Source organism: Papaver somniferum, chromosome 8 (genome assembly GCF_003573695.1).
Source record: "Papaver somniferum cultivar HN1 chromosome 8, ASM357369v1, whole genome shotgun sequence".
NCBI classification, from domain to species: domain Eukaryota; kingdom Viridiplantae; phylum Streptophyta; class Magnoliopsida; order Ranunculales; family Papaveraceae; genus Papaver; species Papaver somniferum.
In genome coordinates, this window is record NC_039365.1 from 69,123,152 (window position 1) to 69,141,645 (window position 18,494).

The 18,494-nt window shown below is 35.1% G+C and overlaps 1 long non-coding RNA gene across 11 annotated transcripts; it reads left to right on the forward strand.

Moving 5' to 3' along the window:
* The first annotated feature begins 771 nt into the window (after nucleotides 1-771).
* LOC113301461 lies at nucleotides 772-4,523 on the forward strand. 11 transcript variants are annotated; one of them, XR_003336334.1, is made up of 5 exons: nucleotides 772-852; nucleotides 1,374-1,423; nucleotides 1,888-3,527; nucleotides 3,675-3,786; nucleotides 4,029-4,522. It is a non-coding gene; the product is annotated as an uncharacterized LOC113301461 (long non-coding RNA). The 11 variants fall into 11 exon arrangements; XR_003336329.1 differs by adding exons at nucleotides 926-1,010; nucleotides 1,202-1,269 and having other exon boundaries at nucleotides 807-852; nucleotides 1,888-4,523; XR_003336333.1 differs by having other exon boundaries at nucleotides 3,675-4,523.
* The last annotated feature ends 13,971 nt before the right edge of the window (nucleotides 4,524-18,494 follow it).

Genomic DNA, 18,494 nt, shown 5'->3' on the forward strand with positions numbered 1-18,494 from the left:
TTCTGGATTGGTGTTTACGAATTAACAGAGGACATCTATAATCGGTTAACATTGACATGTTTATAATCCGATCTTGTTAATCGGATTTTACTTATCATTCTTACAAAAATAAATAGTTTTTGCCCGATCCGACGGTTTTGAATTGCCTTTTTCCTACAATCGACGGTTCTCATTACTTTCAAAATGTAGGGAATTGAAGGGGATAAATCGTGGATGAAAATGCACCCTTCTCCCACGCCCTCATCCAACGTCCCAGATTTCAGTAACGGTTAGGGTTTTAGTCAGTAACGGCTCCAAGGCACCACCATGATTCCCTTTGATTCAATTGTTCAGACGTTACCAAATTAAATGATACTCCCTCCGTCCCACTCCTAAGTGACCTATTTGAAATTTGCACAATTTTTAAGGCAAGCAAGGAAAATAGTATTTTTAATCATTTTTTTACAATTATACCCTTATGAATAATAAGTAGTGAAATTTAAAAATGGTTTATCTCTCAAAATACTCCACGGATGTTCGCAAATTTCATACAATTGAAAAGCATTTTAAAACACCTACATAACGAATATAAACATGCCTATCAAATTATACATATTTCATATATTATTTATAATTAACTAAAAGGATAATTCCGGAATATCTCATTGTTTAGTGACATAGGTCACTTATCATTGGGACAAAATCTAAAATCAAATAGGTCACTTAGGAATGGGACGGAGGGAGTACCTATTAACACCACTATTATCTCTGCTTACAATATCTTGAAATATTCGACTATATAAACCTCTAAAAGTTATGTTGCCAAGGTTCCAGTGCTTCCAATCTTCTTTTTCTCTATCTAGATTTGTTCATGTAAGTTTCTGTGATTTTGTTATTTTTTCATGGAAATCTCTCTGATTTTGATACCGTTGTTATTATTTCTAAGATTTTAGGTTACACCCACATCTCCTTTTCTTCATTTCGTGACTTGGAGGAACTAATGGGATGATTCTTTTCTCATTTTTCATTTGGTAGGTGTAGGCATTCATAGTTAAGAATTTTTAAGATAGCTGCAATCGAAATGATTTCTTCGTTCCCCTATTTTATTTATGATTCATAGCTTCTCTCGCTCACATGAAGTGCATGATTAATCCCACTGCAAATGTTATCAGATTAATCCCTTAGTTTTAGTTTGGGCCCTTTGGGGTTATATTGTAACTAGGAAAGAAGGAATGGCCTAAGGACAAACAATTAGGTACTTTTGAGATTCAATTGGGCGTCTTTCATTAGGTACTTTTCCATAGAAATTTCTTTGATTTTGTTGTTGCAGAATTTGTTGGTTTTATTTGGAATTTTTCTAGAAATTTGTAATGACTTTCATTTGGTTGTTGCAGAATTTTCTTGGTACATGACATATTTGGAGATTAACCAACATCTATCTCAGGTACGTATCTGTGTTAATATGGTAGATGTGAATACCACTTGATTTGAATTGTTTTCTGATGTAAGATGGTGTATTTGTGTGATTCATCGTATCAGTTTGATAAATGTTTTGTGTTAAATTATTTGGAAGTTGTAATAACTATACCGTTCAGCAAAGTCTACAACTGTTGTTATTGTTTTGACTGTTATCTATTGTTTGATGTAAAATGTTGTATTCATGTCCTTCACATCCTTGATTTTTAGTCTTTTGTTTTGCATTTTTGTCTATCATTTTTTCCTGTAATACTTTTTCGTGGTTTTTTTTTTTTTTTTTTTTTTTTTTTTTTTTTTTTTTTTTTTTTTTTTTTTTTTTTTTTTTTTTTTTTTTTTTTTTTTTTTTTTTTTTTTTTTTTTTTTTTTTTTTTTTTTTTTTTTTTTTGGAATGTTAGCATTTTATTCTTTCTCATCTAATATGCATCACAATAGTCTGACAGATTCTCGCCACAACCACCTACTAACCTTCAAAAATATAAGGGAGGAGGAAAAAGGAAAATCTTGGATGACCCGTGTTCAAATCTCTCGAAAGTGAAACGAATTATATTTCAGGGGAAACATATAATCTCACCGGCTTGGATGTGTTCGTGCTCGATGACAATGTAAGTAACACTAACATTTCTAGGAAATTATCTAATGACCTGTGTTGGAATCTCTCGAAAGTGGAACGAATTAAATTTCATGGGGACCGATGATGTCATTAGCTCGAATGTGTTCATGCTCGATGACGATGTAAGTAACACTAACATCTCCAAGAAATTATGTAACTTTCAGGCCTATTTGAGGTTTTTATAGAGATGGTTTTAAACTGTATGATCTCATTTTTAACTTCTACTCCAGATTAAGAGAGAGTGTACTTACTGGCATGACTCCTTTTTGGAGAAAAAATAGTAGAGCAGGTAAAGAGGTGAGCACCTTGCTTAAAAAAGGTAATTTTTTGGCTGACAATTAACAGCACAAGAATAAGACATTATAATGTGCAGAAAAATTGAATGCCATGACCACTGCCTTTCTATTTCCATTGTTGACAACTGTCCTATTTTCAACATTGTATTTATTCATCGAATGTCTCAAATGACCATAATCCATATAATTTGCATCCTTTTTTTTCCTGTTCTGTTGAAGAATTGTAGATCTATCGAAGAACTCTAACATATAGATTTCGGGTTTTGCATCCTGTACAAAAGTGCTTTTGTTTTCTAAGTCCAAGTTAGAATGTTAAACAAGATAGGACACTTTGAAGTTTAGTATATGGTCTTCTTAGTCTGATACATGACCTGTCTATAGTGTCCCCAGGAATTCTCTACATTGGCCGTCAATGAAACTACCCATCTCCTAGAATTTTATTTGTTGCTCTAAATGCACTGGAAAGGACATCAAAGAAACCATTCAATTACCATGAATGGTTTCTGCTTATGTATGCATTTGAATCTCAAATTGTGTGTGGCCTATTTTTAACATTACTGATATGTTTTGGTTGGTTCTGCCCAGTTTTACACCATTTGGTATCATAGATTTGTGGACTCAAAGAATGATTTATATCAGAGATGGATTCCACGCCTAAGAATTTACTTATATTGTTCTTTTTTTCTCACCCAAAGAAGTAATTAATTAATTAATTTCACTTAATGAGTGATATCTTCCAAATTCGGAGGATGAAAAGAGGAGGGCGAATGGTTTCAGGGATGAAGGCTCAAGAGCGCACTACGATACCAACCATAGTAGTAAATCGTATGGAATAATACCTTGATCTTTCATTTGTCTATTTTTTTTTGGGAGCAAATCGTTTGGTTAGATGTTTCTCCCTTTCTGCAATTTCCCTATCATACAACAATTGAAATTTTAAAATCTATGTGCCATAGTAATTCGGAAATGGATCATTCCATTTGTTTTAGTTCTGATGTTAATTTTGTGTTATGTTTCTCTTTCTGCAATGTACCTATACCTTGGCCTCCAGTTGTACAAACGCCAAAGACTCATGCCGTATCAGTTACTAACAACTGGATGTAACTCCTTAGTCTACATTTTATTCATTATAAAAAATTTCTTGCTCGCTGTGTCGGAATCATCAGGTTTGTATAAGTTTTTTCCCAGTATTTATTGGTGGTAGCCTATGAGCCTTCGTTGTATGACGTTAATGTTGTTGTTCCCTTCATTTTTTTTCCCTTTAATTTTCTCTTTAAACGGATATCTTATAACATTTTTTTTGAATTAAGTAGTGAAGGTTGATATCAACATTAACAGGGAGTCGGGGACTTTCTTGAAGGAAAAATGGTAGTGTATGTGTTGGTAAACTTTGCCATGAACTCTAACGAAGAACCAAAAGGAAAGGTAATTTTATCTGTGTCTGTTTTTAGCCAAATCATTTTTGTGTTAATTTTGCCATGTCAACATACGGAAAGGTAAACTTCGCCATTTCCAGGATCAACCTCAAAAGAGACTCATGACTCATGAGGTTGTCACTATGCAGACGTCCTATCTGGGGAGTCATATGAATCACACATGTCTCAACAAAATTAGATATTCAGCCATATTATTCCATTAATATCTTAATAATTTTAAATGTTTGGCAGGACCAGGATAGTAATGATAACCTGGGATTTTCAGTATAGTGATGATAACCTGGGATTTTCAGGTTCACTCATGTTATGGGAAGAGTGTGAAGCACTGTTGAAGAAACACGGGGACTTTAGTCTTGGAAATGGAAGCGAATAACAAGCAACACTAGGTGGATAGGATTTTGGCAGTGAATTTCTGGCCGCAAGATAGAAATTATACCAGCACATGGAGTACCGGAATCAATGAAGGAGCTAGACATATTGGGATGTGTGGTCGCTTCACATTTTAGTTTATACCTGTGTTTTTTTTCTTAAGTTAGGATTCATGTCTATCTTGGCATATTTAAGCTGCTGTTTGTTTGGAAAATGATTAAATTTTGTTAGGTCTTTGGGTTTGGGTTTTAAATGTTGCTTCAGTTTAGCTAAAAAAATAACGTCGCTTCCATTTTGAGTTTTGGAGTTCACAATATACGTGTGGGTATGTAATACCAGATGTCACCAAAGGCTTGCTTAATACCGGCGTAAGACAACCAGTAAATTAAGCTCCACAAAAAACAGAGTACCAACTTGGAAATTAGGGTTTCACGATTTTTTGTAAAGTATTCAAAGGATCTTTTGTGAAGTATTAAAAAAACGACTTAATTGGTCACTCTGCTAAGTTTGTATCTTTATGACGTGAAGTATATGCTTCCACTTATGAAAGTGAGGGTGGAAGAACTCCGGCGACTGTACATTTGAGGTTTGCTCATATGACACGACTGATAATGCCCTGGAAGACGTACAAACATGTCTCGGAACGAGTTATCAACGAAATGATTAATTTGAAGTCAAACATGGCTATAAGCAAAGCTCAAATGTAAAGATGGTCGGGCTAATGGTTTATAAGCAAAGCTCATCACTGAACCAAAACCCGTGACGTTACGGCACGGGCCATATCCTAGTGACATATATAAACCGATTGTTTCCTTTCATTACCAATTATCATTCATTGCATTATTATTGTAGGATGCATTTAGCACATGCATCAAGCCTTTAAACCCCTAGGCAACCCTCGTGGACGAGTTATAGTCTCGTGAGGGTTTACATAGAGGTCTACCCACAAAACCTATACAAAAACTTCTAAAGCCATCAATCTTCCTCCTCCGAAGACGATACAACATCCAAGTAGTCCGGGTTATTCTCTGGGATTCTTTCTGCCAAGAAGTGATAGCTTGCATCGAATGAGAATGCTTCCCCCTTTTCCTCCAAGTAACGCGCTTTCACGACTTCGTGCTACAAAAACACAAAAACAAACTTACATTTGTTAGTGGTGTTTCATTGGAAGATAAAACAACATGGGTTACGTAAAAAAAAACCACAAAATTACTTACAAATTCTGTAATGGACAAGGTGAAGGGGCGAGTGTTAAAAATCCGAGGTTGGAGAGCTAAAAAAACAAGTATCGCATTTTCGATGACTAGGTGTCTATCATGGAATTGTTGAACACTTCTTGCATTGGGATTCCCAAACTCTTGGCTAAATTTATTGTGTACCCTAACCCAAAAGGTTGTGGAATCCTCCCTTTCGGAGGATTGATGTCTAAGTCGATTTTCCGCATACCATGCTTTGGTGATTGTCAAATCTTCTGCGGAGTCAAACGATGCCATTTCTTGTATGTATATGTATGAAAATATTAGTTGTGGAGTATATGGAGTGAGAGGGAATAAAATGATCAATTTTGGGGAAAATGGGGTCCAAGGGTGAGGTATCTATTTATAGAGAAAGTCCCTAACGACTATTTTTTTTGAAAAACGTGAAATAATTTGGCATAATCGGTCTTCTAAAAGGTATATATAACCCGATTGTGTTTTAATGCCACCAGGAATCGGTCTTTTTTGTGACCAACATAAACTGATTAAAGACATGTAAAAAAGTTGAATTTTCACCAAAACTAATCAGTTGATATATATTCATATGTGACCCGATTCTAGCTTGAAAAACATACAGAAAAAATAGCTTGCACAATCGGTTCATGTTGACATATCGAGTAGACCGATTGTGGGCATGTCAGGCAAGAATTATTGAGCAACAACACATAATTATAATTAAAACTTCAAGTGCATTAAGTTCAACACAACAATCATCCAAAATACAAACTTTAAAATAGTGTTAAGAACTTAAAGCGACCACAAGTCTGATAATCTTAAACTTTTAATATCTAAAAAACTTAAAAACTTAAAGAGCAGGAGCATCAACATCAGCAGCAGCACCACCACCGGGAGCATTTGCAGCACCACCAGCATCAGCACCATCAGGAGCAGCAACTTGTGCTTGAGCCATTTGTTCCCACATACCTTCCATTTCTGCATGGACCTCCCTCTCAGCTCTAATGATGTTTCTCCTCATCCCAGCGAACCTCATGACCTCATAAAGCTCCTCCAGTGCAAGCTTGTCAATCAATGCGAGGGCTTGTTCAAGATTGGTCTCACGCCCATAAGCAAACTTGTAGAGGCTTCTTTCAGGCACTCGTTGTGGTTTCCTAAGAATGTCCTCCAATGTGAGATCTCGAGAGTAAAACGCTAGGTGTGAGAAGTCCATATCTATATAAAACAAAACAAAAACAAAAAAAAAAACTAGTTAAGAATCGGTACATAAGTAATCATATGTAATCCGATTCTGACTACAAAAATATACATGAGTATAAGCATCCGAAATCGGTTTATGTGGTACATATATAAAATACGATTATGAATAGGAATATGAAAATACAAACATAATCGGTAAACTATCAGGCACATAAAACCCGATTCTGGGATGGCATATTTAAAGAAAAAATGTATCCAGAATCGAATTATTATAAAGCACTTATAAACCGATTCTGGTGATGTTTTCGTTTCTAACCCTAAAATCGGTCAATGTTCATCATCATATAAACCGATTACTGCGCATGCTCTTCATGGCGGAAACCAAAACACAGAATCGGTTGATGTTAATCATCATATAAACCGATTCTGGGTTAATCAGAGATTTTGATTTTCGAAAATCGAAGATTTAAACATGTGAATCAATGAAGAAATGCAAATCATAGAATGGGTTGATAGAGATTTACCTTTTTCTAAGTTGGATCGAAGATCGTCGGAGAAGAGGATGGATTTTTTTTTTTGATTAGGGTTTTGAGAATTTGGAAAGTTTACGATGAAAATAGAAAGTTTTTTTAGGTTTTGGATTTTTTGGTTTTGGATTTACTGAAAATGGTAAGGATTACTATTTATATGAGATTGTTTAAGGAATTAATGTGGGGGTAAATTAGTATTTTTTAGAAGTTTCGGTGCCTAGAATAATTTGGTGGTGTCAGAATGAAAATTTGATAGGCCCCAATTTAGCCAGGATTAGTAATTCCTAGTCTTAAAGAGTAATTTCCTTGTATTTATTATGATAAATCAAGTTGTATTTCACCTCTAAATTCAATACATATACCTAGTTTTAAAGAGTAATTCCTACAAAATTAGTCTCTTTAAAACAATAATAAAATATATTAATTAATTATAAAATAATAATTTATTCTATTTTCAATAACATAATACCTCTTTAAAATAATAAAATTTCTTGGTCCCTAGCCTATTATTTTATAGAAGTTATATTGTGGTCCTAGGAATAATATGATAGACAGTTGACTAAGTCAACTGTCTGTTTGGTCATTTTTTAAAATATATATTACTGTTTGGTTCTAGAAATTGTTATTTGGTCCCAGGGTGGACAATACCTACGCGGGATAACGTCATCAATGATGTAATTATGTTTTGACAGTGCCATAAATACCGTTTTGTGACCATATATATACTCAATTATTAAGAGAAAAGGGAATCATTTTCAGATTTGGTTTCCTCTCCTCCTATTTTCAGATTTACTTTCTCTCTCTGTTTATTCTTCTTTTGTTGATGAAGATCTTCGTGATGAGGACGATGATGATGAAGACGTCGACAACGATGATGAAGATGATAATTCTTCTTTCGTTTTTTCTAGGTTTTTTTGATGAAGACGATAAAGTAGACTTGTGATGGAGATGATGAAGACGACGAAGATTTTTGTGTTTTTTCCTTCTTTTGTTGCTACTATTGAAGACGATGAAGATTTACGTTTCTCTGATATTTGTTCTTCAATTTCAAACTAACTTTCCATTTTTATGGACTTTGGTTGTGTGTTCATGTTAAAGAATGAACTCTGTTTTTAGATCTTGAATTATTAGATGTTCATTCTTTTTTTATTATTATTATTATTATTATTTATGTTCATTTTAAAGAATGAACTCTGTTTTAGGTTTGAATTAGTTTGTTTTTGAGGTATTCATTTTGACGAATGAACTCTGATTTCTGTTTATGATAATGAACTCTGATTTGGTGTTCATTTGAAAGAATGAACTCTGATTTTTGTTCATAATAATGAACTTTTATTGGGCGTTCATTTTGACGAATGAACTCTGATTTTTGTTCATAATAATGAATTTTTTGTTGTGTATTTATTTTTAAGAATGAACTCGAATCTACAAAAAACATTACCAAACACCTGATAGTTCATCAAACAGAATGAACTCCTACAAGAAAATAAGTAGGAAGTATAGAGTTCATCAAAGAAAATGAAATCAAATAATTACTGAAATATAAAAGTTACGGAAATTAATACTAAAATAGTACGGAAGGGTATTTTTATCAATTTTATATTTTCGAATAATTATAGACCAAACAGGAAACGTCTTTTTCTGCTGGACCAAACCGTCCTGGGACCACCTAAGAAAGGACCAAACGATAATTTCCCGGAAAGTAGAAAAGGTACGAAACATAGTAATAGGCGGCAGTTTGCAAACCAATATAGAGAAAATTTATGACTAATATAATGAGAGTCCGAAGAAAGGTCAAGAGGATGTAGAAAACAATGTTTTTTTTTGGTAATTAGTTGTACTGTTCTAATACGATTTGCAAGAAGAATGAATCGGAAATGGAAATGGACCGAAAATAGGTAACTCTGCCGTAACAACCCTAATAGAACTTCATTAATAACTTCATAACTAAAACAGATAGGTTTTCTTACAACTTATAAGTGCACCAGAAGTAAAAAAACTCTAATCAGATAATCTAATCCCAGTCGGATACATATAAATGCACCACAAGTGAGAAAACTCCAATCAGGTAAAGTAATCCTAGCCGGATACATGTCAAGTATCTGCTAGTCAATAAACACAAAAATAACTAAGCTACTCAAACATGTACCTGACACTCTAATAATGAAAAAAATACTAAGATAAGGGCATCCTAGACTGAGAGGTACATGACAATACCCCCACATCACCAAACCATTGTCCTCAAAGATGAAATTTATGATAGTGGCGTGCAATATGTCCCGTATCTTCCCAACTAGTATCCTATGTTGGTGCATTAGTCCACTAATAATGGGCAGCGTATGAGAAGGAGTATGTCTGACACCAATATGTTTCTTAATCTGTGGAACATGAAAAACTGGATAATTTCTTGCTTCTGCAGGGTGCTTTAGCATGTATGCATCTAGTCCAACGATAGTTAATGTATTTGACTCATGGTTGTAGTTATTCATACACTTCTTTTACTTCACCCCACCTACCTCCAAACTAATATGCGATAACTATCTCGCTCAGTCAATTTGGATATGTATGGAATTGGTCCTTCATCATCTAATTCGACGGAGAATACACTCATGAATATTTTTGCTAGATTGATTATCTTGGTGATGTTTTATAGTGGTTCTTAGGAGAATGTCTTTCAAAATAAAAACTCCAAATATTTTGTTGATACAAAATACTAATTTTTGGCGAAGTAAAAAAATAATTTTAGTACGGACGATATGACTTAGTGGAGCTTAGAATAGTAGAAAAGAGTTGAGAAAGAAAATATAACCACAGTGGCCGTCAAATAACCTTTTTGGTTATTAATCTCGAGGTTCTCGGTTTGCTTATCCATGTGACCTATCAAAATAACCAATTTGGTCCTAGTCAGTCTAGTCTACTAGATTTGGTTATCCCACATAGGTGTGAGTAAAAAGTTCGGAATCGTGGATTTTACCCGTATTCGTCCGTAAAAATGCGGGTGAAACCCAATCCGCAAAATCTATGGACCAGACACGGTTGGATTTTCCAAATCCGCACTTTTTGCGGTTTGATTACGGTTGGACTTTGAAATCCGCGGATTCACCCACACCGTAGGACAGTAAACTTTTTATCTACGTGCGGACACACAGATGTCTCAACTAAAACTTAAACAGTTTGTCATTTCTTCAAGCAATTTAGTTATCTTACTTACTGAAAAACAAAAAGTTGTTCCAAGTGTGTTTTAAAGCAAGAAATGGAAGAACAAAACAGTACACATACTGCAAAATAAAAGGTAATGTTCGTTTTCTCCCTATGTTAGTATTGAGATCTATTTGAAGTATACATGAATGATAAGATTACCTTCTCTTGTTCACATATACATCACCGACCCTGGACTTGGTACACTGAGTACCCTGTTTCGGTCTGATCACAAACTTACTGGAGCTGATGGGCAGATCATGAACCTTAAACGCCTTGAACAATTTTGCTTTTCAAAGGCAAATATGGGTGCCACCATTCAGAGAAGAATCTCACATTCAAGTTTGGAACAAACTAATAAGACACCACTAGTTAACGCTACAGAAAAGTATTCCGTTGCTTAGTTTTGTTTATGAAAAGAAGAAAACAAAACTATGGGTGTTACCATGAAAACAGATTACAAATAACTGAAGATATACTCGACATAGAAATAGTAAGCTTGAAACCAGAAAACAAACCAACGAACATTTCAAATTTGCTTCATTGATCACCGCTGTAGCCATTTTCTCCCTTTCCCATTATTGAAAATCATTCACTAAATTTGCCGTTATTTCGCTTCCGATCCGTATCACCCGCTGATCCGTGGATGTCAAATCCGCGGGTTGTTGTAATATTTCGATTGCGGTAAATAAGGATTCGTTGCTCGGACTTGAAAAGATTTTTAAAATAAAAATATATACAAAATTTGTCACAGGATCAAGAGATACTAGGACTCAGGATTCCACCAATTCTTATACTCATGCGAATCAACTATTAATTCTAGACAATTATAGCTTATAATGATAACAAATATCGACTCTTTTCTTTGCGAAAAATAGATTTTTTAAAGTATTAGATGTAAATCATAAGCATGATGCATCAAGAATCTCATGGATTAAGCATACATCATCAGACAAAATTACAAATAATCAATAAAAATCATAATTCCATTCAAAATAGTGCAAATAGTCATAAAAGAATTAAATAAAAATTACTCATGCATAAAGAATGGTTTCTTCCATCATCCCAGTTTTGGGGTTTAGCTATTCATATTAATCATACACTCAAAATATTAATTCAAAGATCAAAGTGTGATCAAAAGAGTCAAAAGTTATAAAACAGTGGTTCTGTGACCCACAAAATACGTCCAGAAAGAAACGATACCAGGGAACTGCAGTAAAACAACGACACTCCGCTGCTGCTGTTGACGCTGCGGAAAATAAGACTGCTCTGTGCAGTCTGTTCTTCGTGTTCTTCAAGGTCCTCTAATGGCAGCAACAGCAGCATGTGGGAATTGCTGTTAATCCTTCTTCTTCGCTCCTCTGCGTCCCAAACCTTCCCCAAACTCTTGATCCCTTTTCTAAGACTCGAACCAGCCTTTTTATACCCAGCAAAACCCACAAATCCGAGTTTATCTATGAATATTCTTTTTATTCTCTTCGGTCAACAGTTGAGAGAAAATCTCACTTCAATCCTCTCTGTACGCGTCTTCTGGCCTATTCTAACTCTCCAAACTTCTCCTCTGACTTGAACAAGACTAGGTACATCTTTATCCAGCGTAAAACTCTCCCAAAATTCTTCACAAAATCTTTGAAAATAAACAGAAAGAATACGTATCCCTGTTGAACTTTGATTCACTTCTCCCGGCCATTCTAACCCAATATGTTCAACCCAAACGCACACACAAACCCTGTTTTGCTCTAGTAAGTCCAGCCCAATCGAATTCCACAATTGAATCTCTTTAAAACTGCCCAAAGATTCTCACAAAAATTGCTCCTTGCTGCTGCCAGTTTCCCGCCAAAACGAATGTTTGAAAACGTGAAGAAATGTGACCTTCCCCTATCCAGTCCCGCCCTCCCTTTAGCAGATGCCTGGAAATGGGTCACCCCTTAGTAATTAGGTTACCCCTTATCCAAAGTGAGAGTCCGTATAGTAATTTTCTCCCACGAGCGTAAAAACCACTTTTTTTAGCCAATTTCACCGCAAAAGCTTATTTCTCCAAAAATACCTACAGGGACATAAAAAGCCATAATAAATATAAAATCGAGCATTAATAATATATACAATTGAGATTATATAAGACTCAAAAATGTGCCTATCAAATACCCCCAAACTTATTATTTGCTAGTCCCCGAGCAAATCAAATAGAAAATAAAATCCTAACTCACTGTCGCAGGCATCGTCGATTGCATTTAGCGTATGCAATAAGCCTTTAAACCCCTAGGTGTCCCTAGTGGCCGAGTTATAGTCTCGGGAGGGCTTACTAGAGATATACCCACAAAACCTTAATACTCCAGACCCTAGCTATCTACAACGAACCTTGGAAGGCACTAAAGAATCTCCTTGGTTGGCATACTTATTGACTACAAGACGAAGTACCCTGATGCGAAATTCCAATTGATGTACACGAGTTTGCACTCAAGCATACTAAACTTCATATATAAGTGACAGAGCTCTACTCAGATAGTTGCACTATAGACATCATATTCAGAGTCAAACTAATCACATGGAAAGATTAACAGATGGATATAGAAAAACATAGATGGTTTTGATGTTTACTAAGTGAACGGCGTTTCCCATATCTGTCTGAAGGCCTCCGCCAAAATGAACCTATCCTAATGGATTGAGATACTAGTCTGACTAATATCAACACACTGGCATATACAAGGGCACCAGTGGTCGATAACCTAACTCTAGGTCAACACAACTGGCATATACAAGGGTACCAGTGGTCGACTTTATTGAATTTATTCCTTTTGGTCGAATGGTCTGGTCTCAATTTTTTTTTTTTCAACTTTTTTTTTTTTTGGTAACTCAATCACTCTAATTCATCCTAGCATTGGTAACAACTTGAATCGTGGGCCCCACCTATCACTTAGAGAAACATGGTTTAAAAACAAAATAAAATAAAATAAAAATAAAAGTGAAAATGACTCAACGAGATATGGTGAAACTATCATGTTATTTCTAACACCTGAGCTCTGTGCTTTTATGAATAGACTCTTTAGATGTTTCCATCTATTCAGATTGGTTCCTCAACTCCTACAACCAAAATGCTTCCATCCACTTAGATTGGTTAGTGCCATCCTAAATATGCATAAATTTCTATGCTCTGGAGTTTATTTATTCATACTGCAACTAAAAAGTTTCTCCCATACCCCCAAACTTAAATCTAACATTGTCCTCAATGTTCTAAAGATGAAATTGAAAGCATGAACAAGGAGAAAGTGTTACCAATGAAGCAAAAGAGATAAGGAAAGATATTACCGTGTTGCATGAGCATGGGATACCTCCCAAGAAGTGCTAAGTTTAAAGTCTTCAGCCAGACTTAGGAAAGGATTAGTCAACTCGAACCATAAAATAACAGTCGAAATAACTGTGGATCTTCAAAACTAAATAGAGCTGACCAAAGGAAACTGCAATGAACCAAGAAAGTGAACAAGACTAGCATGCCCTTACTTAGTTTCCTGATTATGAAATTTATATCTAATTGTGGTTCAGGTTCAGGTTCTATGAAAGGGACTAAATAGAAAATTTTCATTGGCTGTGTTTCTTCATAGGTGGGATCCGAATCATTATGTCCTAAATTATGGAAAAACTCAAATATGATCTTAGAAGCGCACAATAATAACCTAAATAACTGAGGATCCTCTAAGTCAATAATATTTGACTTACATAATTGACCAAAATGAGAGTAGTGGTCATTCTTAAGAAAATGTGTCGATTCTAATTTCCTAAAGCATTTAGGTTTAGTCTCAGAACTTAATATTCGACTCATTTGAAACGTTCCCACAGTTGGAAGAAAACTATTTGGTGGGAAAACAAAGTCAATCTGGGTATCATAGCCTGGGTTAACCACATCAACCATAGGATGGGTTTCTAACAACTGAGCTTCTCTCTGGACATCATTAAGTTCAGGTAAAAGTGTACGAAGATAATCTTGTAAGATGGTTGAGGCACAAATGTCAAGTTCTACACGAGGGAACTTTCTAAGAGTTAAAGAACCCGGAGACTGATAATCACCCCCAAACTTAGAGTTTTCTGTGTCTCTAGAAAGACTAGTCACAACTTCCCTAATTTCTAGGTCATCGGATTCCTGAAAATGGTCAATTTGATTCTTCTAAGTCGGGTTCATCCTCACTCATTTCTACGAGTTCATTTTATTTTTCTAAGTCTAATGTTTCTAAATTTCTAGACTTTAAAACAATATTCTCCGAATAAACTCGTTCCTCAAAACTATCATCGGCTTCGTAGACAGGAAATACTACATCGTCTAAAACGAGGGTATCTCTAGTCAAATCCTCGTCCTTTTGAATAGGTGAATAATTATTAAAATTATTTGGATTTGAAATAGAAATAATATTATCATTGTAAAGATCATTTGGAGTATCCATTTCCTGATCACTATTCCTACATAAGTATGATTCTCCATCAACACTATCCTCATCATAATAACATGAAAAAGATCGAACCTCATCAAAACAAGTAGTGCTACCAATTCTAACCTTGTTATCTTGATTAAGTAAATAACTATGTTCATTCTCAAGGGTATTATTGGATACACTATATTGGCAATTCAAGTAATTTCAAGCAATTCTTTCGTTCGTCTCAGCTATCCGCTTGAGGTGGTCTTCTAAAGAAGGTTCACTCGTTATTGTAGTTCTTTCGTCTATAATTATATTATTCATCTCAGCTAACTTACGCGTCGACTCAGCTAACTTACATGTTGACTCTAGTAAAGAGGAATTATTAGAAGGATCATAAAAAAGACTACTTTTCAATAGTTTGATTATATCCTCTAGAGATGAAGAACTAGTACTATAATCTTCTTGCTCGTAAGACTGATGCATGTGTGGATAGTAATTGGGCTCACCAGGGTATGACCCATATCCTTCCAAAGGATGGCGTTCCCAACCACTATTCCCAACATGGTCATAAAAATGATGATGTCCATATTCAAATTCAGATCGATACTCATTGTATTGGCTTCTGTCATACCAGTTCGACATTCTTAATTGCAAGGGAATTCTACACAATCACAAACAAGGATGACTCGACCAAATCAAACCTACAGAATCTAGCGAACAAAAAGCATGATGGCTACACTTAGATTGTTTTCTAGACCAGCTTCTATTCCTTCGAAAAGGAATTCGTTACAATTTGAGCACACCCCTCTGGAATCAATCCGAGCTAATGTAAGTTGAATCGAGTCGAGAGAAGCTCAGTGGAGCTTTGATACCCAAGGCCTCACCGCTATCACAAGGCGGCGCAGTCACGCATTCAACTCACAGAAACCATCATGAACTTCGAAGTATGCTAAAAGAGTAACCAATATTTTTCGAAAGATTTTCCTATCAAGCTCGTTACCCTATCGGTCTCGTTCTAATCAAATTTTAAGCTTGGGTTCGCGTTAGGTTTCGTTTACCTAAGGCGGGCAAGAAGGGAACGGTGATGAAATCCGAACCCTTGCTCGGACTTGAAAATATTTCGATTGCGGTAAATAAGGATTCGTTGCTCGGACTTGAAAATATTTTTAAAACAAAAATATATACAAAATTTTTCACAGGATCAAGAGATACTAGGACTCAGGATTCCACCAATTCTTATACTCATGCGAATCAACTATTAATTCTAGACAATTATAGCTTATACTGATAACAAATATCGACTCCTTTCTTTGCGAAAAATAGATTTTGTAAATTATTAGATGTAAATCATAAGCATGATGTATCAATAATCTCATGGATTAAGCATATATCATCAGATAAAATTACAAATAATCAATAAAAATCATAATTCCATTCATAATAGTGCAAATAGTCATAAAAGAATTAAATAAAAATTACTCATGCATAAAGAATGGTTTCTTCCATCATCCCAGTATTGGGGTTTAGCTATTCATATTAATCATACACTCAAAATATTAATTCAAAGATCAAAGTGTGATCAAAAGAGTCAAAAGTTATAAAACAGTGGTTCTGTGACCCACAAAATACGTCCAGAAAGAAACGATACCAGGGAACTGCAGTAAAACAACGACACTCTGTTGCTGCTGTTGACGCTGTGGAAAATAAGACTGCTCTGTGCAGTCTGTTCTTCGTGTTCTTCAAGGTCCTCTAATGGCAGCAGCAGCAGCAGGTGGGAATTGCTGTTAATCCTTCTTCTTCGCTCCTCTGCGTCCCAAACCTTCCCCAAACTCTTGATCCCTTTTCTAAGACTCGAACCAGCCTTTTTATACCCAGCAAAACCCACAAATCCGAGTTTATCTATGAATATTCTTTTTATTCTCTTCGGTCAACAGTTGAGAGAAAATCTCACTTCAATCCTCTCTGTACGCGTCTTCTGGCCTATTCTAACTCTCCAAACTTCTCCTCTGACTTGAACAAGACTAGGTACATCTTTATCCAGCGTAAAACTCTCCCAAAATTCTTCACAAAATCTTTGAAAATAAACAGAAAGAATACGTATCCCTGTTGAACTTTGATTCACTTCTCCCGGCCATTCTAGCCCAATATGTTCGACCCAAACGCACACACAAACCCTGTTTTGCTCTAGTAAGTCCAGCCCAATCGAATTCCACAATTGAATCTCTTTAAAACTGCCCAAAGATTCTCACAAAAATTGCTCCTTGCTTCTGCCAGTTTCCCGCCAAAACGAATGTTTGAAAACGTGAAGAAATGTGACCTTCCCCTATCCAGTCCCGGTCTCCCTTTAGAAGATGCCTGGAAATGGGTCACCCCTTAGTAATTAGGTTACCCCTTATCCAAAGTGAGAGCCCGTATAGTAATTTTCTCCCACGAGCGTAAAAACCATTTTTTTTAGCCAATTTCGCCGCAAAAGCTTATTTCTCCAAAAATACCTACAGGGACATAAAACGCCATAATAAATATAAAATCGAGCACTAATAATATATACAATTGAGATTATATAAGACTCAAAAATGTGCCTATCACGGGTGATTGAGCCGGATATGGTTGGATTTTCCAAATCCGCAACTTTGATGAATTGGATGCGGGTGACCCCTAATCCGCATCCATCTGTCGGTTGCACACCCCTATTAGAAGAGGTAGGAATTATTGATAGATCATATCCTTGTGGGATAACTTAATGGCAGGTCCACCCATTAAGATCCCAGTATTCGGAGGTCCAAATTTATGTTTCTGGACCCAAAAACTTATTCTAGGGTCCATCACACGTGCAAAGTTCACAAAGCCTATTTTCTAAATGGCATAACTGCCCTAAATACATATCAGATCCATTCCTAAATTGCTATTTTTATTTTCTCTTCCTACAGGCTACAGCCCGAGCTCTGCTGCTAAATAATTGAAGAAACTCTTCTCAAGAACAATTCTGTTAATGAAGAAAGCATCGTCGTCTAGTTTTATTGAATGATTCATCAACAAAATCAACAAACAAGGTAAATTTTCGATCCTATTATTCTGATTTGTAATCCTAATTTAATGTTCTCAAAAATTCACATCTAATTATTGATTCGATTCCCAATTAATATTCATATCTGTAATCCTCTTCTCATTCTCAACAATTTGATCTAAAACTTTTGATTTTTTAGGGATCTTGACTGAAAATCTATATATCTTCAAATCTTAATCCCGATCGGAAATGTAAAAGTTTCAATTATTAATGTTAACGATGTGGTTAATGTTGTGTTTTCGAAAGCTTTTGATGTGCAGCATTTTCACTATATTTAATCTGAAGTTTAGATCTTGAATTTACTTTGGTTTTAAGCATTTAAAGACAACATTGTCTCTATTAAAAACTAGTATAAAAATTAGAGTACGACAGGATAATCTAGTTACTGTTGGTGATGGTGGAATTAGTAATTGATCTTTCGTTTTGTTTGTTTTTTCATCTATTTTTGGTATAATTAGAGTTTATGACATGAAATCTGATTTTTGGTAGAATTAGAGTTTAGAGTTCAGTATTGCATTCCATTCTTTTTGGTATATGATGTAACACTGCATATATACTCTACTCTTTAATGTCTTTCATTCATTAAATTCTTTTTTGGTATATATTAACAGTGCATATTTTCGTATTTCTGATCTAAATTCTTGTTTTCAAGTTTATTTTGTTTATTTTTTAGATTTGTTTCTGTTTTTTCGTTCATTTTTACTATGATCCAACCCGAT